Here is a 21,193-nt window from a genome sequence, read left to right as displayed (position 1 = left end):
CCTGGCCGGTTAGCTCAGCGGTAGAGCATCGGCCTAGCGTGCAGAGGACCTAGGTTTGATTCCCAGCCAGGGCACACAGGAGGAGCGCCCATTTGCTTCTCCACCCCTCCACTGCGCTTTCCTCTCTGTCTCTCTCTTCCCCTCCCGCAGCTAAGGCTCCATTGGAGCAAACATGGCCCAGGCGCTGGGGATGGCTCTGTGGTCTCTCCCCCAAGCGCTAGAGTGGCTCTGGTTGCAACATGGCGACGCCCAGGATGGGCAGAGCATCGCCCCCTGGTGGGCAGAGCGTCGCCCCATGGTGGGCGTGCCGGGTGGATCCCGGTCGGGCGCATGCGGGAGTCTGTCTGACTGTTTCTCCCTGTTTCCAGCTTCAGAAAAATGAAAAAAAAAATGCTACCTGACCTGTGGCGGCACAGTGGACAGAGTCAACCTGAAATGTTGAGGTCGCTGGTTTGAAGCCCTGGGTTTGCCCAGTCAAGGCACATACAAGAAGCAACTACTACAAGTTGATGCTTCTTGCCCCTCCCCCTTCTCTCTCTCTCTCTCTCCTCTCTCTAAAATCAATAAATAAAATCATTTAGGTAGTGACATTAAAGAAATGGCACCGTGAGGAGTGCTCCCGATACCTCTCCCTGAAACTTCAAGAAATTCAACAACTAGAGACAGAAAAGCAATCTCAGGAGCATCTGAAATACACATACATCAAACAAAGGTACAATTGGACAAAAAGGTGGCTGAATATATAATCCACTCAGAAGAAAATAAGATGGAGAACAGAGTATTCCGCTTTCCTCACTGACCTGAGCAAGGGCTGCTTTCACTTGGAACTGAGAGAAAACAAGGGCTGGGGGCACAGAAAAAGCTGGGCTAGGACAGAGATGTTCAAGCCGAGGAGAGAGTATACCTGCGGCTCAGCCCACATGGAGCAAACGCCAGTGGCAGACCCCAGCAGAGGTGGGCGAGCAGTTGCCTTGTTTACTCCCATTATCCAGGTTGGAAAGCATGGGCAGTGTGCGAGTGGATCCACCTGGCACTTCGGGCATGGGTACCCACGTTCCCAGACGGAGGAGGTGAGTCAAAGACTGTCAGTGGTGACCTCTGTGTGGGCTGTGACCAGAGTTTCTGAATAATCCCAGCTTCCCCAAAAACAGCACATGGGAAGTGCACGAAAGCCAGCTTCCCTACTCCCAGACCTGTCTGGGCACGGCACCTCTGCCAGCCATACAAGGTAACAAAGCACACTCCTGGGGAAGAGAACTGTGGAAGTGGTAGGGGAAGGGTGTGCAGGCAGCTTGCAGACAGCCCCAGGAGAGCAGACCTGCAGAGTGCTGAGGCATACTAGATATGCTCAGAGGCCCATAGAAAGACACCTGAAAGGCAATTGGCTCCCAGCCCTGCTTGATTATGCTAGCAGCTCTGGCTGGCAAAGCCTTACCCAGAACCTTGAGTTAAGTGGGGATAGAGGGGGGATTTGGCAGCTCTTAGAGCCTCTTGCACTCCAGGCAGTGGCTGGGGCAATTTCATAGCTGGGACCCCAAGCTGCTGGTTCAGGAAGGAGAGGCTCCAAGAAAACTGACTCTCCCATTGTTGGAACCTTCAAACGCTAACAAGCCCCGCCTACCAATGGAACTGAGGCCTAGTTTATGGCATCACCATAACAACACAACAGCAAATCTCTAATAGTGCCACAGGCGCAGAACCTGGGGTACAGCGCCACCAACCAAAAGAGAGAGAGGAAAGAAAAAGGAAGAAGATAACTTCTCAAAACCAGAAAAAATCCACAGTCTTTATAACTTTTTCCATTTTTTCTTGCATTTTTTTCCTTCCACTTTGGTCATTTTATCCTCTTTCCATTTTATTCTTTTCTTTTCATTTTGAACGTTATTACCCCTAGGTGTTACATTTTCTATTCTTTTTTTTTTCTATGACTGTTACATTCCAAAAAACTTAATTTTTTTTCTTTGTCTTTTTGTTTCCTCTTTTCTCTTTCACTTTTTCTCTCATTCAAATCTCACCCACAAACAAATTATTTATTCTGGATTCAAATTTTTTCTTTGGGGCATTTTGTGTGTTTTATACTTCAATTTTTATCTCTTTAGCATTTCCCCCAACTCCAGTTCTCCATTCTATAGTTGTTTTTTTGTTGTTGTTGTTTTGAGATAAAAATACTTTAAATTTCTAATACAAGATTTCGTGATCTGAACAGCAAAAGTATTATTTTCTTACTGAGAAACTGTCATAAATAGGTCTAAGGATATGTTGTTTTTAAAGATATAGCCTATTTCTTTGTTCATAAGGTATCAACATCAATAATGGCATACAGCCCTTACAATAAGGTGTATTAATAAATGCAGCTTTGCCTGACCAGGCAGTGGCACAGTGGATAGAGCATCAGACCAGGATGCCAAGGACCCAGGTTTGAGGTCGCCAGCTCGAGTGCAGGCTCATCTGGCTTGAGCAACGCTCACCAGCTTGGACCCAAGGTCACTGGCTCGAGCAAGGGGCCACTCGGTCTGCTGAAGGCCTATGGCCAAGGCACACAAGAGAAAGCAATCAATGAACCAAGGCGTCGCAACATGCAATGAAAAACTAATGATTGATGCTTCTCATCTCTCTCCGTTCCTGTCTGTCTGTCCCTCTCTCTGACTCTCACTCTTGTCTCTTTGAATCTTCATTGCTCACTCCTAGTTGTAACATGGCTTGAGGGGATTTGAGTTTTGCTTGGGCAGAGTGAGCCATCTGAAGATTAAGCTGCCATCCGACCGTCTCTAGCTTGTGGGGAGCAAGAATCCTCTGCCTGAATTTTTCAACTGTTTCTTGACCCATGGAAGACCAAGCATTGACAAATGCTTCTGCTTTGTCTTGTCTGAGGTGAATGTTCTCTAACTGCTGCTGCAAAGCTGCTGGCTTCACATTGTGATACACTGCCTGTTCTAAAATGAATGATATTGTTTCAAGAACTAGGTGAATTCAGATCTTGTTTCTCTAGAGAAAATGCAGCTTGAAGTTTTTCTTCCTCTTCTTCACTGAAACTGCTTTCAGCCTTCAGGTGAAGTTTTTGAAGAATTCGGGCGAGCAATTGTGGAAATCTTCCTATATCTATTTCATTTATCAGCGACACTGCTTTTTCATGCTGGGGCTTTCCCGCAGGATCAGTCTCCATTCTATAGTTTTTGTGCCACTTAATACAATACAGTTTTCATTATTCACTGTATTTTTTTTCTTTTTTCTCTTTTTCTTTTTTTTCTTTTCTCTTACACTATTTCTCTCATTTGACCATCATTTACAAATTATTTTATTCTTGATCCAAATTTTCTCCTTGTGGCATTTTGTGGGTTCTTGCCTTATTTTTCACCTCTTTGTCACTCTCCCCAACCCAGACCCTCCATTCTACATATTTTTGTTCCACTTAGCACAACAGAATTTTCAGTTTTTCATTATATTTTCTCAAAAAATATTTATCAGCTCTATTAGTGTTATTAACAATACCACTCTCAAATGCCATTGAAGAAAAAGAAATAGAATATCATGAATACAAAAGACAGTGATGTAGCTCAGATGAGGAAAAATCTATAGAAAAAAATTTCAATAACTTAGAAACCTTGGAGTTAAATGACAGAGAATTTAAAATTAATGTCCGAAAAAACAAGAAAGCAAGGAAAAGCAATTTAGGGAGCTCAAAAAACAATTCAATGAACAGAAAGAATACTTCTTGAAATTGAAACGATGAACTCAATTCATGAACTGAAAAACAAGGTAACAAGCTTAGCCAATAGAACAGGCCAAATAGAGGAGAGAATTAGTGACACAGAAGACAGGCAACTAGAGGTACTACAGAGAGAAGAGGAGAAAGACTCAAAAATTTAAAAAAATGAGATAGCCCTACAGGAATTGTCTGACTCCATCAGAAAGAGCAACAAAAGGATAATGGGTATATCAGAAGGAGAAGAGAGAGAAAATGGAATGGAGAACATATTCCAACAAATAATAGATGAAAACTTCCCAAGCCTATGGAAAGAACTAAAGCCTCGAATTCAAGAAGCAAACACAGCCTGACCAGGTGGTGGCGCAGTGGAAAGAGAGTCAGACTGGGATGCCGAGGATCCAGGTTCGAGACCCTGAGGTCAACAGCTTGAGCGCAAGCTCATCTGGTTTGAGCAAAAAAAATCTCACCAGCTTGGACCCAAGGTCACTGGCTCAAGCAAGGGGTTACTCAGTCTGCTGAAGGCCCACGGTTAAGGCACATATGAGAAAGCAATCAATGAACAATTAAGGTGTTGCAATGCGCAACGAAAAACTAATGATTGATGCTTCTCATCTCTCTGTTCCTGTCTGTCTGTCCCTGTTTATCCTTCTCTCTCTGACTCTCTCTGTCTCTAAAAAAAAAAAAAAGAAGCAAACAGAACACCGAATTATCTTAACCCTAACAAACCTACTCCAGGGCACATAATATATATAATTGGCACAAACCAATGACAAAGAAAAAATTCTTAAGGCAGACAGGGAAAAGAAGACTATAACATATGAAAGAAGGTCCATAAGATTATCAACAGATTTCTCAGCAGAAACTCTACAAGCTAGAAGAGAGTGGACCCTGATATTTAAAGTTCTGAAAGAGAGGAACTTCCAGCCAAGAATAGTATACCCATCAAAGCTATCCTTCAAATATGAAGGAGAAATAAAAACATTCACAGATACAGAAAAGATGAGGAAATTAATCACCAGAAAACCCCCACTTCAAGAAATACTAAAGGGGGTTTTCTGACCAGACACAAAAAAACAAACCAAACAAAACTACAAGTAAAAGTTCCATCAAGATTGCAATAAAAACAAGATTAATATGTGACAAAGAAACAAAAAAGGAGAGAGGACAAAGATTAACAGTAGCAAAGGAGAATGGAGTGCAGAAGCACTCATGACATAATGTATTACAATGAACATGATATGTATGCTTTCCATTACCTAATGGTAACCACCCCTGAAAAACCAACACAGAAGTACATGGGTTGGAAAAAGAAGTAACAGAGAAAAAAAGTATGGATTACAACCAAACAAAAACAAATGATAGAAAAATAGAAGAACCAAACAAGATACAAAACTATCAGAAAGCAATATATAAAATGGTAATAGGAAATCCTCAAATGTCAATAATTACACTAAACATAAATTGATTGAACTCACCAATAAAAAGACACAGAGTGCCCTGGCCGGTTGGCTCAGTGGTAGAGCATCGGCCTAGCGTGCGGAGGACCTGGGTTCGATTCCCGGCCAGGGCACACAGGAGAAGCGCCCATTTGCTTCTCCACCCCTCCGCCGTGCTTTCCTCTCTGTCTCTCTCTTCCCCTCCCGCAGCCGAGGCTCCATTGGAGCAAAGATGGCCCGGGCGCTGGGGATGGCTCTGTGGCCTCTGTCCCAGGTGCTAGAGTGGCTCTGGTCGCAACATGGCGACACCCAGGATGGGCAGAGCATCGCCCCCTGGTGGGCAGAGCGTCGCCCCTGGTGGGCGTGCCAGGTGGATCCCGGTCGGGCGCATGCGGGAGTCTGTCTGACTGTCTCTCCCTGTTTCCAGCTTCAGAAAAATGAAAAAAAAAAAAAAAAAGACACAGAGTAGCAGAATGGATTGAAAAAGAAAATCCAACTGTATGCAGCCAATAAGAAACACATCTAAGCTACAAGGATAAAAAAACAATTCAAAGTGAAAGGTTGGAAAACAATATTCCAAGCAAATAACATCCAAAAAAGACAGGTGTAGCAATACTCATATCTAACAATGCTGACTACAAGACAGCAAAGGTAATCAGAGACAAAGATGGTCATTTCATAATGATTAAGGGGACATTGAATCAAGAAGATATAACACTACTTAATATATATGCACCAAACCAAGGAGCACCAAAATATGTAAGACAGCTACTGACTGACCTAAAAACAAAAACCGACAAAAATACAATCATACTTAGAGACATCAATACAGCGCTGACGACTCTAGATCATTCATCCAAGCAGAAAATCAATAAAAATATATTAGCCTTAAATGAAAGACTACAACAATTAGATATGATACATATCTACAGGACATTTCATCCCAAAATGCCAGAGTATACATTTTTCTCTAGTGTACATGGAACATTCTCAAGAATTGACCATATATTGGGCCACAAAGACAATATCAGCAAATTTAGAAAAACTGAAATTGTACCAAGCATATTTTCTGATCATAAAGCCTTGAAATTTAAATTCAAATGCAAAAAAGAGATAAAAAAAACCCACAAAAATGTGGAAACTAAACAACATACTTTTAAAAAATGAGTGGGTCAAAGAAGAAATAAGCACAGAGATCAAAAGATATATACAGACAAATGAAAATGAAAATACGACATATCAGAATCTCTGGGATGCAGCAAAAGCAGTGATAAGAGGAAAGTTCATATCACTACAGACCTATATGAACAAACAAGAGAGAGCCCAAGTAAACCACTTAACTTCACATCTTAAGGAACTAGAAAAAGAAGAACAAAGACAACCCAAAACCAGCCGAAGAAAGGAGATAATAAAAATCAGAGCAGAAATAAATGAAATAGAGAACAGAAAAACTATAGAAAAAATTAATAAAACAAGGAGCTGGTTCTTTGAAAAGATCAACAAAATTGAAAAACGCTTGGCAAGACTCACCAAGGAAAAAAGAGAAAGGACTCATATAAACAAAATCCAAAATGAAAGAGGAGAAATCACCACAGATATCAAAGATATACAAAGAATTATTGTAGAACACTATGAAAAACTATATGTCACCAAATTCAACAATCTAGAAGAAATGGATAAATTCCTAGAACAATACAACCTTCCTAGACTGATTCATGAAGAAGCAGAAAGCCTAAACAGACCAATTAGCAGGGAAGAAATAGAAAAAACTATTAAAAACCTCCCCAAACGTAAAAGTACAGGCCCAGACGGTTATATTAGTGAATTCTATCAAACATTCAAAGAAGACTTAGTTCCTATTCTACTCAAAGTCTTCCAAAAAATTAAAGAACAAGTAATACTTCCAAACACATTTTATGAGGTCAACATAACCCTTATACCGAAACCTGGCAAGGACGGCACACACACACACACACACACACACACACACAAACTACAGACCAATATCTCTAATGACTACAGATGCTAAAATACTAAACAAAATACTGGCAAATCGAATACAACAACATATTAAAAAAATAATACATCATGATCAAGTGGGATTCATCCCAGAATCTCAAGGATGGTTCAACATACGTAAAACTGTCAACGTAATACACCATATCAACAAAACAAAGAACAAAAACCACATGATCTTATCAATAGATGCAGAAACGGCATTCGATAAAATACAACACAATTTTATGGTTAAGACACTCAACAAAATGGGTATAGAAGGAAAGTATCTCAACATGATAAAGGCCATATATGATAAACCATCAGCCAACATCATATTAAATGGCATAAAACTGAGGACTTTCTCCCTTAAATACGAAACAAGACAGGGTTGTCCACTCTCTCCACTCTTATTTAACGTGAGGCTAGAAGTTCTGGCCAGAGCAATCAGACAAGAGAAAGAAAAGGCATCCATATCGGAAAAGAAGAAGTAAAGGTATCACTTTATGCAGATGATTTGATCCTATACATCAAAAACCACAAGGACTCCACCAAAAGATTACCAGAAACAATAAACCAATACAGTAAGGTTGCAGGATACAAAATTAATAAACAAAAGTCCATAGCCTTTCTATATGCCAACAATGAAATATTAGGAAACGAACTCAAAAAAATAATACCCTTCACAATTGCAACAAAATAATAAAATACCTAGGAATAAACATAACAAAGAATGTAAAGGACCTATATAATGAAAACTACAAAGCATTGTTAAGAGAAATTGAAAAAGATACAATGAGATGGAAAAATATTCCTTGTTCTTGGATAGGAAAAATAAATATAATCAAAATGGTCATATTACCCAAAGCAATCTATAAATTTAATGAAATTCCCATCAAAATTCTGATGACATTTTTTAAAGAAATGGAACAAAAAATCATCAGATTTATATGGAACTATAAAAAACCCCAAATAGCCAAAGCAATCCTAAGGAAAAAGAATGAAGCTGGGGGCATTACAATACCTGACTTCAAACTATATTATAGGGCCACGTCAATCAAAGCAGCATGGTATTGGCAGAAAAATAGATTCTCAGACCAATGGAACAGAATAGAATATGGTCCAGAAATAAAACCACATATAGCATATATGGACAAATAATTTTCGATAAAGACACACAATGGAGAAAAGAAAGCCTCTTCAACAAATGGTGCTGGGAAAACTGGAAAGCCACATGCAAAGGAATGAAACTCGACTACAGTTTGTCCCCTTGCACTAAAATTAATTCAAAATGGATCAAAGACCTAAATATAAGACCTGAAACAATAAAGTACATAGAAGAAGACATAGGTGCTAAACTCATGGACCTGGGTTTTAAAGAGGATTTTATGAATTTGACTCCAAAGGCAAGAGAAGTGAAGGCAAAGATAAATGAATGGGACTACATCAGACTAAGAAGTTTTTGCTCAGCAAGAGAAACTGACAACAAAAAAACAGACAGCCAACTAAATGGGAAATGATATTTTCAAACAACAGCTCAGATAAGGGCTTAATATCCAAAATATATAAAGAACTCGAGAGTGACGTCACGGAAATGGCGCCGTGAGCAGCGCGTCCGACAGATCTCCCCTAAATCACAACAAATTTATCAACTAGAAACAGAAAAATTTATCCTCGGAGCATTCCGGAGTTCCACACAAACTGAAAGCGAAAGGACTGTTATCACTTGAATCTGAGAGACGAGGGTGTGGAGGAAGCTACCGCAGCGACGTTCATTCAAGCCGCCAGGGAGTGCGCCTGTGGTGAGTCAGCCCACACTCGGGAGCCGCGAGCAGCCACTGGCGTGCTCGGTCCAGTTGCAGAGCGAGCACCGCCCACACTCGGGAGCCGCGAGCAGCTGCGGGCGCGCGCCCGGTCCGATTGCAGAGCGAGCACCGCTAACGTTCCCAGCGGCCCGCACACTGCGAGTGAGAGTCTCCAGCCACCGGTGCCCGGAGCACCCCATTCGCGCGAGTGCCCTGGGCATTCCACATGCCCAGAGCGCCCTACTGGCCCACACACCCAGGGTGCCCCATTATCCTGTGCCTGGTGCGATCCAGCCGCCAGCGGCAGGGCGAGCGGGAGAGGCACCAGGGTGGTCTTCTACTTGGGAGATTCTCTCCGTGGGTGGGGCACCTCACCCAGCCATTCAAGCTAACAATCAAGCGTTGGGGGAGGGGCGCACGCAGGCAGCCTAAAATACCTTCAGGAGCACAGCTGCGACCCAATCACTGAAATTAGCTTAACCCATGAAATCTGCGCACCCTCGGTTCTAATTGATAATATCTCTCTCAATTCAGCGACCCAAGACAAGAGGCGTGATATTTTTTAGTGCCTCTCGCTAAAGGGGCGGGGGCAACTTCTGATTGATAGAGCCTCCATATTCAGGGATAAACGCTAACAAGAGGGACTTGGCAGATAATAAGATCTATACTACACTAGTCGCAAGTAGAGACTAGTGACTCTTCTTCCCAGCCAAAACAGGCTACAAAGTGTGGAAAGCCTGGGTTGAGAGGTCCAACTGAATGCTAGGCGCTGAACAGTCACCTTGACAACAATTGACTCCCACCCCCGCCTGATTACACTGGAGGCCCTGACTGCCAGAGCCTTTCCCAAAGCCTTGCACTGAGTGGGGATAGAGTGGGGATTTCCCAGCTCTTTGAGCCTCTTACTCCCCAGGCAGAAGCAGTTGCAGCCTTATAGCTGGATCACCAGGCTGCTAATTCAGGAAGGGGGGACTAGGAGAGAGAATCCAGGAAAGCAAACTCTCTCATCGTTGGACCCTGCAAACGCCAACAAGTCTTGACTACCAGCAAGACTAAAGCCAATTATATGACATTGCCATAGAATCCCATCAACTGCAAATCCCTACCTAAGTGTGACACAGGGGCAGAGCCTGGGGTCACCGACCCCAGGTGACCCCAGGAAGAGGGAGAGAAAAGAAAAAGGAAGAAGTTAACCTCTCAAAATCAAGAAAAACCCACAGACTTTACAACTTGTCCCACTAATTTTTTTGTTGTTGTTGTTGTTTGTTTCTTCTATCTTTTTGCCTTTATTTCCTCCACCTCGGACCTTCTATTCTCTGCCCATCTTATGCTTCCCTTTTCTTGAACTACACTACCCATAAGTGTTACATTTTATTTCTCTTCTTCATCCTCACCCTCCTTTAAGGTTATACTCCAAAACACTTAACTCTCACTCTCTCCTCTTTTTTTTTTTATTTGCTTTATTTTGTTTTTTTCTCTTCCTTTTTTATTTCTTCCTTCGTTTTTCTCTTTTTCTTATTTTTTCCTTTCTATTTGTTTTTTCTTTTCTCGTTTTACTTTCCTCCTATTTAATCCTAAATCACGAACAAATTAGTTAATTTGGGACTCAAGGCTTTTTTTTGGCTTTATTTTTCTTTTTTGCTTTTGTTTTTGTTTTTTTCTTGTTTGTTTATTTTTGTGGCATTTTGGGTCCTCCCAACCCAAGGTCTCCATTGTATTTAGTCTTCGCTCCACTTAATACAACAGATTTTTACTTATTATTTTTATTTTTTTCTTCTTTATTATTCTTTTTTTGGTCCTTTTTTCTGGTTCCCTCTTATCCCTCTCATTATATCTCTTAGTTGACCATCACATACAAGCAAATCATCTTATGCTTGTCTAAAATTTTCTTCCTTTTTTTTTTTTTTTTTGCATTTAGTAGGTCCCTACTCCCTTTTTTTGCCCCTTGAACTCTTCACCCCAAATCAGGCCCTCCATTATAGGCACGATATTTCCCTGAGGAGGGGAGAGGAGGGAAAGAGAAGAAAGAAAAAAAGGGGGAAATAATAAATTATTACTGGTTTGTGTTTTTTTTTTGGTGGGGTGTTTTACCCTTTTTTTTTTTTTTTTTTTTTACTTTTTACTCTTTATTCTTTCTAATTAGTGCTATCAACAAGACCACCCTCAGATGCCAATAAGAAAGAGGAAATCGAATATTATGGATACAAAAGAAAGAGAGGTAACACAAATAGATGTGGAAAAATCTATGGAGAAAAGACTTAACATATTGGAAGCCTTGGAGCTAAATGACAGAGAATTTAAAATAGAAATCTTAAAAATACTCAGAGATATACAAGAAAACACAGAAAGGCAATATAGGGAGATCAGAAAACAACTCAATGAACACAAAGAATATATTACCAAGGAAATTGAAACTATTAAAACAAATCAAACAGAAATGAAAAACTCAATTCACGAGCTGAAAAACGAGGTAACAAGCTTAGCTAACAGAACAACCCAGATTGAGGATAGGATTAGTGAAATAGAAGACAAACAACTTGAGGCACAACAGAGAGAAGAAGAAAGAGACTCAAAAATAATAAAAAACGAGAAAGCCCTACAGGAATTGTCTGACTCCATCAGAAAGAATAACATAAGAATAATAGGTATATCAGAGGGAGAAGAGAAAGAAAATGGAATGGAGAATATACTCAAGCAAATAATAGACGAGAACTTCCCAAGCCTGTGGAAAGAACTAAAGCCTCAAATTCAAGAAGCAAACAGAACACCGAGTTTTCTTTTTTTTTTTTTTTTTTTAAGAAATATTTTATTTATTGATTTTTTAGAGAGAGGAGTGAGAGAGAGAGACAGAGAGAGAGAGAAGGGGGAAGAGCAGGAAGCATCAACTCCCATATGTGCCTTGACCAGGCAAGCTTGAGGTTTCGAACCAGCGACCTCAGTGTTCCAGGTCGACGCTTTATCCACTGCGCCACCACAGGTCAGGCAACACCGAGTTTTCTTAACCCCAACAAACCCACTCCAAGGCACATCATAACAAAGATGACACAAACCAATGACAAAGAAAAAATTCTCAAGGCAGCCAGGGAAAAGAAGAGTACAACATATAAAGGAAGGCCTATTAGATTATCATCAGATTTCTCAGCAGAAACTCTACAAGCTAGAAGAGAGTGGACCCCAATATTTAAAGCCCTGAAAGAGAGGAACTTTCAGCCAAGAATACTATACCCATCAAAGCTATCCTTCAAGTATGAAGGAGATATAAAAACATTCACAAATACAGAAAAGATGAGGAAATTAATCACCAGAAAGCCCCCATTCCAGGAAATACTAAAGGGGGTTTTCCAACCAGATTCAAAGAACAAAAGAAAACAACACCACAAGTAACAGCTCCACCAAGAACACAATAAAACCAAACTTAAACTGTGACAACAAAGGAAAAAAAGGGGGGAGAGGATGGAGATTAACAGTAGCAAAGGATGATGAAGTGCAGAAATACTTATAAGATAGGGTACTACAATGAATATGGTAGGTACCCTTTTCATTACTTAATGGTAACCACCCTTGAAAAAACCACCACAAAAACACTTGACTTAAAAAAGGTAGCAACAGAGGAAAGAAGTATGGAACACAAACAAAAACAAATGATAGAAAAACAAAAGAGAAGAATCAAACTAGATACAAAACTAACAGAAAGCAATTTATAAAATGGCAGTAGGAAACCCACAAGTGTCAATAATTACACTAAATGTAAATGGATTAAACTTACCAATAAAAAGACACAGAGTAGCAGAATGGATTAAAAAAGAAAATCCAACTATATGCTGCCTACAAGAAACACATCTAAGCAACAAGGATAAAAACAAATTCAAAGTGAAAGGCTGGAAAACAATACTCCAAGCAAACAACACCCAAAAAAAAACAGGCGTAGCAATACTCATATCTAATAATGCTGACTATAAGACAGAAAAAGTACTCAGAGACAAAAATGGTCATTTCATAATGATTAAGGGGAAGTTGAATCAAGAAGACATAACAATCCTTAATATATATGCACCAAACCAAGGAGCACCAAAATATATAAGACAGCTACTTATTGACCTTAAAACAAAAACTAGCAAAAATACAATCATACTTGTAGACCTCAATACACCGCTGACGGCTCTAGATCGGTCATCCAAACAGAGAATCAATAAAGATATAGTGGCCTTAAATGAAATACTAGAACACCTGGATATGATAGACATCTACAGGACACTTCATCCCAAAGCGACAGAGTATACATTTTTCTCTAGTGTACATGGAACATTCTCAAGAATTGACCATATGTTGGGCCACAAAGACAATATCAGCAAATTTAGAAAAATTGAAATTGTACCAAGCATATTTTCTGATCATAAAGCCTTGAAACTAGAATTCAACTGCAAAAAAGAGGGGGAAAAACCCACAAAAATGTGGAAACTAAACAACATACTTCTAAAAAATGAATGGGTCAAAGAAGAAATAAGCGCATAGATCAAAAGATATATACAGACAAATGAAAATGAAAATACGACATATCAGAATCTCTGGGATGCAGCAAAAGCAGTAATAAGAGGAAAGTTCATATCACTTCAGGCATATATGAACAAACAAGAGAGAGCCGAAGTAAACCACTTAACTTCACACCTTAAGGAACTAGAAAAAGAAGAACAAAGACAACCCAAAACCAGCCGAAGAAAGGAGATAATAAAAATCAGAGCAGAAATAAATGAAAGAGAGAACAGAAAAACTATAGAAAAAATCAATAAAACAAGGAGCTGGTTCTTTGAAAAGATCAACAAAATTGACAAACCCTTGGCAAGACTCACCAAGGAAAAAAAGCACAGGACTCAAATAAATAAAATCCAAAATGAAAGAGGAGAGATCACCACAGACATCATAGATATACAAAGAATTATTGTAGAATACTATGAAAAATTATATGCCACCAAATTCAACAATCTAGAAGAAATGGATAAATTCCTAGAACAATACAACCTTCCTAGACTGAGTCATGAAGAAGCAGAAAGCCTAAACAGACCAATCAGCAGGGAGGAAATAGAAAAAACTATTAAAAACCTCCCCAAACGTAAAAGTACAGGCCCAGACGGTTATATTAGTGAATTCTATCAAACATTCAAAGAAGACTTGGTTCCTATTCTACTCAAAGTCTTCCAAAAAATTGAAGAAGAAGCAATACTTCCAAACACATTTTATGAGGCCAACATAACCCTCATACCAAAACCTGGCAAGGATGGCACAAAGAAAGAAAACTACAGACCAATATCTCTAATGAATACAGATGCTAAAATACTAAACAAAATACTGGCAAACCGAATACAACAACATATTAAAAAAATAATACATCATGATCAAGTGGGATTCATCCCAGAATCTCAAGGATGGTTCAACATACGCAAAACGGTTAACGTAATACACCATATCAACAAAACAAAGAACAAAAACCACATGATCTTATCAATAGATGCAGAAAAGGCTTTTGATAAAATACAACACAATTTTATGTTTAAGACTCTCAACAAAATGGGTATAGAAGGAAAATATCTCAACATGATAAAGGCCATATATGATAAACCATCAGCCAACATCCTATTAAACGGCATAAAACTGAGGACTTTCTACCTTAAATCAGGAACAAGACAGGGTTGTCCACTCTCTCCACTATTATTTAACGTGGTGCTAGAAGTTCTGGCCAGAGCAATCAGACAAGACAAAGAAATAAAAGGCATCCATATCGGAAAAGAAGAAGTAAAGGTATCACTTTTTGCTGATGATATGATCCTATACATCGAAAACCCGAAGGACTCCACAAAAAGATTATTAGAAACAATAAACCAATACAGTAAGGTCGCAGGATACAAAATTAACATACAAAAGTCCATAGCCTTTCTATATGCCAACAATGAAATATTAGAAAACGAACTCAAAAAAATAATCCCCTTCACGATTGCAACAAAAAAAATAAAATACCTAGGAATAAACATAACAAAGAATGTAAAGGACCTATATAATGAAAATTACAAAGCATTGTTAAGGGAAATCGAAAAAGATACAATGAGATGGAAAAATATTCCTTGTTCTTGGATAGGAAGAATAAATATAATCAAAATGGCCATATTACCCAAAGCAATCTATAAATTTAATGCAATTCCCATCAAAATCCCTATGAGATTTTTTAAAGAAATGGAACAAAAAATCATCAGATTTATATGGAACGATAAAAAACCCCAAATAGCCAAAACAATCCTAAGGAAAAAGAATGAAGCTGGGGGCATTACAATACCTGACTTTAAACTATATTATAGGGCCACGATAATCAAAACAGCATGGTATTGGCAGAAAAATAGACACTCAGACCAATGGAACAGAATAGAAAGCCCAGAAATAAAACCACATATATATGGTCAAATAATCTTTGATAAAGGGGCCAACAACATACAATGGAGAAAAGAAAGCCTCTTCAACAAATGGTGTTGGGAAAACTGGAAAGCCACATGCAAAAGAATGAAACTCGACTACATCCTGTCCCCGTGTACTAAAATTAATTCAAAATGGATCAAAGACCTAAATATATGACCTGAAACAATAAAGTACATAGAAGAAGACATAGGTACTAAAATCATGGACCTGGGTTTTAAAGAACATTTTATGAACTTGACTCCAATGGCAAGAGAAGTGAAGGCAAAGATAAATGAATGGGACTACATCAGAATAAAAAGTTTTTGCTCAGCAAGAGAAACTGATATAAAAATAAACAGACAGCCAACTAAATGGGAAATGATATTTACAAACAACAGCTCAGATAAGGGCCTAATATCCAAAATTTACAAAGAACTCATAAAACTCAACAACAAACAAGCAAACAATCCCATAAAAAAATGGGAAGAGGACATGAACAGACACTTCTCCCAGGAAGAGATACAAATGGCCAACAGATATATGAAAAGATGCTCAGCTTCATTAGTTATTAGAGAAATGCAAATCAAAACTACAATGAGATACCACCTCACCCCTGTTAGATTAGCTATTATCAACAAGACGGGTAATAGCAAATGTTGGAGAGGCTGTGGAGAAAAAGGAACCCTCATTCACTGTTGGTGGGACTGTAAAGTAGTACAACCATTATGGAGGAAAGTATGGTGGTTCCTCAAAAAACTGCAAATAGAACTACCTTTTGACCCAGCAATCCCTCTACTGGATATATACCCCAAAACCTCATAAACATTGATACGTGAAGACACATGTAGCCCCATGTTCATTGCAGCACTGTTCACAGTGGCCAAGACATGGAAACAACCAAAAAGCCCTTCAATAGAAGACTGGATAAAGAAGATGTGGCACATATACACTATGGAATACTACTCAGCCATAAGAAATGATGACATCAGATCATTTACAGCAAAATGGTGGGATCTTGATAACATTATAAGCAGTGAAATAAGTAAATCAGAAAAAAACAAGAACTACATGATTCCATACATTGGTGGAACATAAAAATGAGACTAAGAGACATGGACAAGAGTGTGGTGGTTACCAGGGGTGGGGGGAGGGAGGACATGGGAGGGAGGGAGGGAGAGAGTTAGGGGGAGGGGGAGGGGCACAGAGAACTAGATAGAGGGTGGCAAAGGACAATCTGACTTTGGGCGAGGGGTACGCAACATAATTTAATGACAAAATAACCTAGACATGTTTTCTTTGAATATATGTACCCTGATTTATTAATGTCATCCCATTACCATTAATAAAACTTTATTAAAAAAAAAAAGAATTCATAAAACTCAACAACAAAAAAACAAACTATCCAATAAAAAAATGGGGAAAGGACATGAACAGACACTTCTCCCAGGAGGAAATACAAATGGCCAACAGATAACATTCAAAGAAGACTTGGTTCCTATTCTACTCAAAGTCTTCAAAAAAATTGAAGAAGAAGCAATTCTGCCAAACACATTTTATGAAGCCAACATAACCCTCATACCAAAACCTGGCAAGGAGAATACAAAAAAAGAAAACTACAGACCAATATCTCTAATGAATACAGATGCTAAAATACTAAACAAAATACTAGCAAATCGAATACAACAACACATTAAAAAAATAATTCATCATGATCAAGTGGAATTCATCCCAGAATCACAAGGATGGTTCAACATATGTAAAACGGTTAGTGTAGTACACCATATCAACAAAACAAAGAACAAAAACCATATGATCTTATTAATAGATGCAGAAAAGGCATTCGATAAAATACAACATTTTATGTTTAAAACACTTAACAAAATAGATATAGAAGGAAAATATCTAAGCATAATAAAGGCCATCTATGATAAACCATCAGCTCACATTATATTAAATGCATAAAACTGAGGACTCTTCCCCTAAAATCAGAAACAAAACAAAGTTGTCCACTCTCTCCACTCTTATTCATTGTGGTGCTGGAAGTTCTAGCCAGAGCAATCAGACAAGAGAAAGAAATAAAAGCATTCATATTGGGAAAAAAGAAGTAAAGGTTTCACTTTTTTGCAGATGATATGATCCTATACATGAAAACCCCAAGACTCCACAAAAAGACTACTAGAAACAATAAACCAACACAGTAAGGTCACAGGATACAAAATTAATGTACAAAAGTCCATTGCCTTCCTATATGCCAACAATGAAACATCAGAAAACGAGCTCAAAAAAACAATCCCCTTCATGGTTGCAACAAAAACAATAGAATACCTAGGAATAAACATAACAAAGAATGTAGAGGACCTAGATAATGAAAACTACAAAGCATTGTTAAGGAAAATCAAAAAAGATATAATAAAATGGAAAAATATTCCTTGTTCTTAGATAGGAAAAATAAATATAGTCAAAAGGACTATATTACCCAAAGCAATATACAAATTTAATGCAATTCCCATCAAAATTCCAATGTCATTTTTTTAAAGAAATGAAACAAAAAATTATCAGGTTTATATGGAACTATAAAAAACCCCAAATAGCCAAAGCAATTCTAAGGAAAAAGAACAAAGCTGGGGGCATTACAATACCTGACTTCAAATTATATTATAGAGCCACGATAATCAAAACAGCATGGTATTGGCAGAAAAATAGATTCTCAGACCAATGGAACAGAATAGAAAGTCCAGAAATAAAACCACATATCAAATAATTTTTGATAAATGGGGTCAACAACACACAATGGAGAAAAGAAAGCCTCTTCAACACATGGTGCTGGGAAAACTGGAAAGCCACATGCAAAAGAATGAAACTCAACTACAGTTTGTCCCCTTGCACTAAAATTGATTCAAAATGGATCAAAGACCTAAATTATAAGACCTGAAACAATAAATTACATAAAAGAAAACATAGGTACTAAACTCATGGACCTTGGTTACAAAGAGCACTTTATGAATTTGACACCAAAGGCAAGGGAAATGAAGGCAAAGATAAATGAATGGGACTACATCAGAATAAAAAGTTTTTGCAGAGCAAAAGAAACTGACAACAAAACAAACATACAGCCAACTAAGTGGGAGATGATATTTTCAAACAACAGCTCAGATAAGGGCCTAATATCCAAAATATACAAAGAACTCATAAAACTCAACAACAAACAAGCAAACAATCTAATAAAAAAATGGGAAAAGGACATGAAGAGACACTTCTCCCAGGAAGAGATACAAATGGCCAACAGATATATGAAAAGATGCTCAGCTTCATTAGTTATTAGAGAAATGCAAATCAAAACTACAATGAGATACCACCTCACCCCTGTTAGATTAGCTATTATCAACAAGACGGGTAATAGCAAATGTTGGAGAGGCTGTGGAGAAAAAGGAACCCTCATTCACTGTTGGTGGGACTGTAAAGTAGTACAACCATTATGGAGGAAAGTATGGTGGTTCCTCAAAAAACTGCAAATAGAACTACCTTTTGACCCAGCAATCCCTCTACTGGGTATATACCCCAAAACCTCAGAAACATTGATTCGTGAAGACACATGTAGCCCCATGTTCATTGCAGCACTGTTCACAGTGGCCAAGACATGGAAACAACCAAAAAGCCCTTCAATAGAAGACTGGATAAAGAAGATGTGGCACATATACACTATGGAATACTACTCAGCCATAAGAAATGATGACATCAGATCATTTACAGCAAAATGGTGGGATCTTGATAACATTATAAGGAGTGAAATAAGTAAATCAGAAAAAAACAAGAACTACATGATTCCATACATTGGTGGAACATAAAAATGAGACTCAGGGACATGGACAAGAGTATGGCGGTTACTGGGAGTTGGGAGGGGCAGGGAGGTGTGGGGGGAGAGGAGGGGCACAAAAAAAACCAGACAGAAGGTGACATAAGACTATATGATTTTGGATGATGGGTATGCAACATAATCAAATGCCAAAATAACCTGGAGATGTTTTCTCTGAACCTATGTACCCTGATTGATTAATGTCACCCCATTAAAATTTAAAAAAAAAAACTTTTAAAATAAAATGTCTATTAGTGCTTCTGGCCAGTGGCTCAGTGAATACAGTGTTGGCCCAGCATATGGATATCCTGGTTTCGATTTCCAGTCAGGGCACACAAGAGAAGCCACCATCTACTTTTCACCACTCTCCCTTTTCCCCTTCTATCCCTCTTCCCCACCCGCAGCCTCAGTGGCTCAATTGATTCAAGTGTTGACAGGGCGCTGAGGATAGCCCCATTAGAGTGCATCAGCCTCAGGTGATAAAAAATATCTGGATCCTCCAGCATAGGCCCCAGATGGGGTTGCCAGGTGGATCCCTATCAGGCATACAGGAGTCTGCCTCACTTGCTCCCCTTTTCTTACCTAAAAAAAAAAAAAACAAACATATATATATATGGTGTGTGTGTGTGTGTGTATACACTTAAACATTTATGAAAAAATGTTTCTAAGGTTTCTTTACCATTTGCAATACTAAAACCCTTAAGTATCTTTTTTATAAGAGTGAAAGAAAAGAAATGAAGCTCCATAAAATCAAATGCAAAAGGAAAAGTCAAGGAAATTAAAACAAAACAAAATCTATTATTATATTGATAGAGTACAGTATATTAAAATAAATACTACACAAGGCAGTATTTTCACACATGGGAAATACTCAGGATTAAAAACAACACCGATTGCCAGACAGACCCTGAGTCCCTCCCATAAGAACAGCAGGGCCGCATGGGATCTGACGGTAACCATTATTCCAACCTCCTCATCCGGAGCACTGAAGGGATGGGCAGCCGCAAGAGGGCCGCTGGGGGGGGGGGGGGGGGGCCTGTCCAAGGACTTTGGGCCCAAGGGCAGGTGTGCAAGAGCGAATTGCACATTGCGGGCCACGTGACTCACCATCCAGACACCCTGGGATGTGTCCCAGCTCGCGACTTACAGAGACTGACATGGCCACCAGCTGGGATTTCTGGGGACCGCACCATTATGCCAAGGCCCACCCATTCCACAGCAGCTGTACCTGTTTTCCTGAAGCCAGGTCTCGCGGGAACTCCTCAACCTTGCCATCCTGGGCACCACCAGGACAGACACCCGCGAGACCAGACCCCCACAGCCGACGGAAGTCCCGTGTCTCTTGCTGGTACAGGGCCACACAGAATCTGACACCAGTAGACTTCCCGGAGTGCAAAGCAGGTTATATGCATAGCTAGGTCTACCTGCCCGGGCTTGCAGGTCCCGAGGCAAGTGCCTGCGAGGCAAACTGCACGTGCGCGTGTGTGCGGCCTCAGCACCCAGGCTCCGGAGATAAGTCCCTGGTTCAGGCTCAGAGCGGATGGTCATGGTCATAGGCAGGACTGCTAGGGGACACAGCTGGTTGCCAGAGTCCCTCCTGCTCACTCACCCAACCAATCAATTAGTCAATATCCACATGCCTTAAATTAAGAATCACAGGATATGGGTTCAGGTATTACATTACCAGTATTCATGGCCCCGGCAGAATGGTCCACACAAACTAGAAACTCTCTTTTCTAAGTAAAAATATACTGCCCAGGAAATATCAACCTGGTCTGGTGAACAATCGCAGATTGAGACTTGCCCTAAGATATTTTCAATCTTTAGACAATCCTCCTTAGGGAAATCCAGGCAGTAATCTGTTCTGTCTCAGCACAGCTTCTGAGATCCTGAGTGGTGACACTGTTCTCATGCTACTGACATTGTCACCGTAGTATTCCCATTTCCAAGGTCACAATTA

General features: G+C 39.4%; 1 pseudogene; it reads right to left on the bottom strand.

Annotated features, from left to right (window-relative positions):
- Positions 1-2,649: 2,649 nt before the first annotated feature.
- LOC136329812 (COMM domain-containing protein 10 pseudogene) lies at positions 2,650-20,781 on the bottom strand (annotated as a pseudogene).
- Between the last annotated feature and the right edge of the window lie 412 nt (positions 20,782-21,193).

Source organism: Saccopteryx bilineata, chromosome 3 (assembly GCF_036850765.1).
Source record: "Saccopteryx bilineata isolate mSacBil1 chromosome 3, mSacBil1_pri_phased_curated, whole genome shotgun sequence".
Lineage (NCBI taxonomy): Eukaryota > Metazoa > Chordata > Mammalia > Chiroptera > Emballonuridae > Saccopteryx > Saccopteryx bilineata.
The sequence above is the reverse complement of the archived record's forward strand: the minus strand, read 5'-3'. Positions and strand labels throughout refer to the sequence as shown.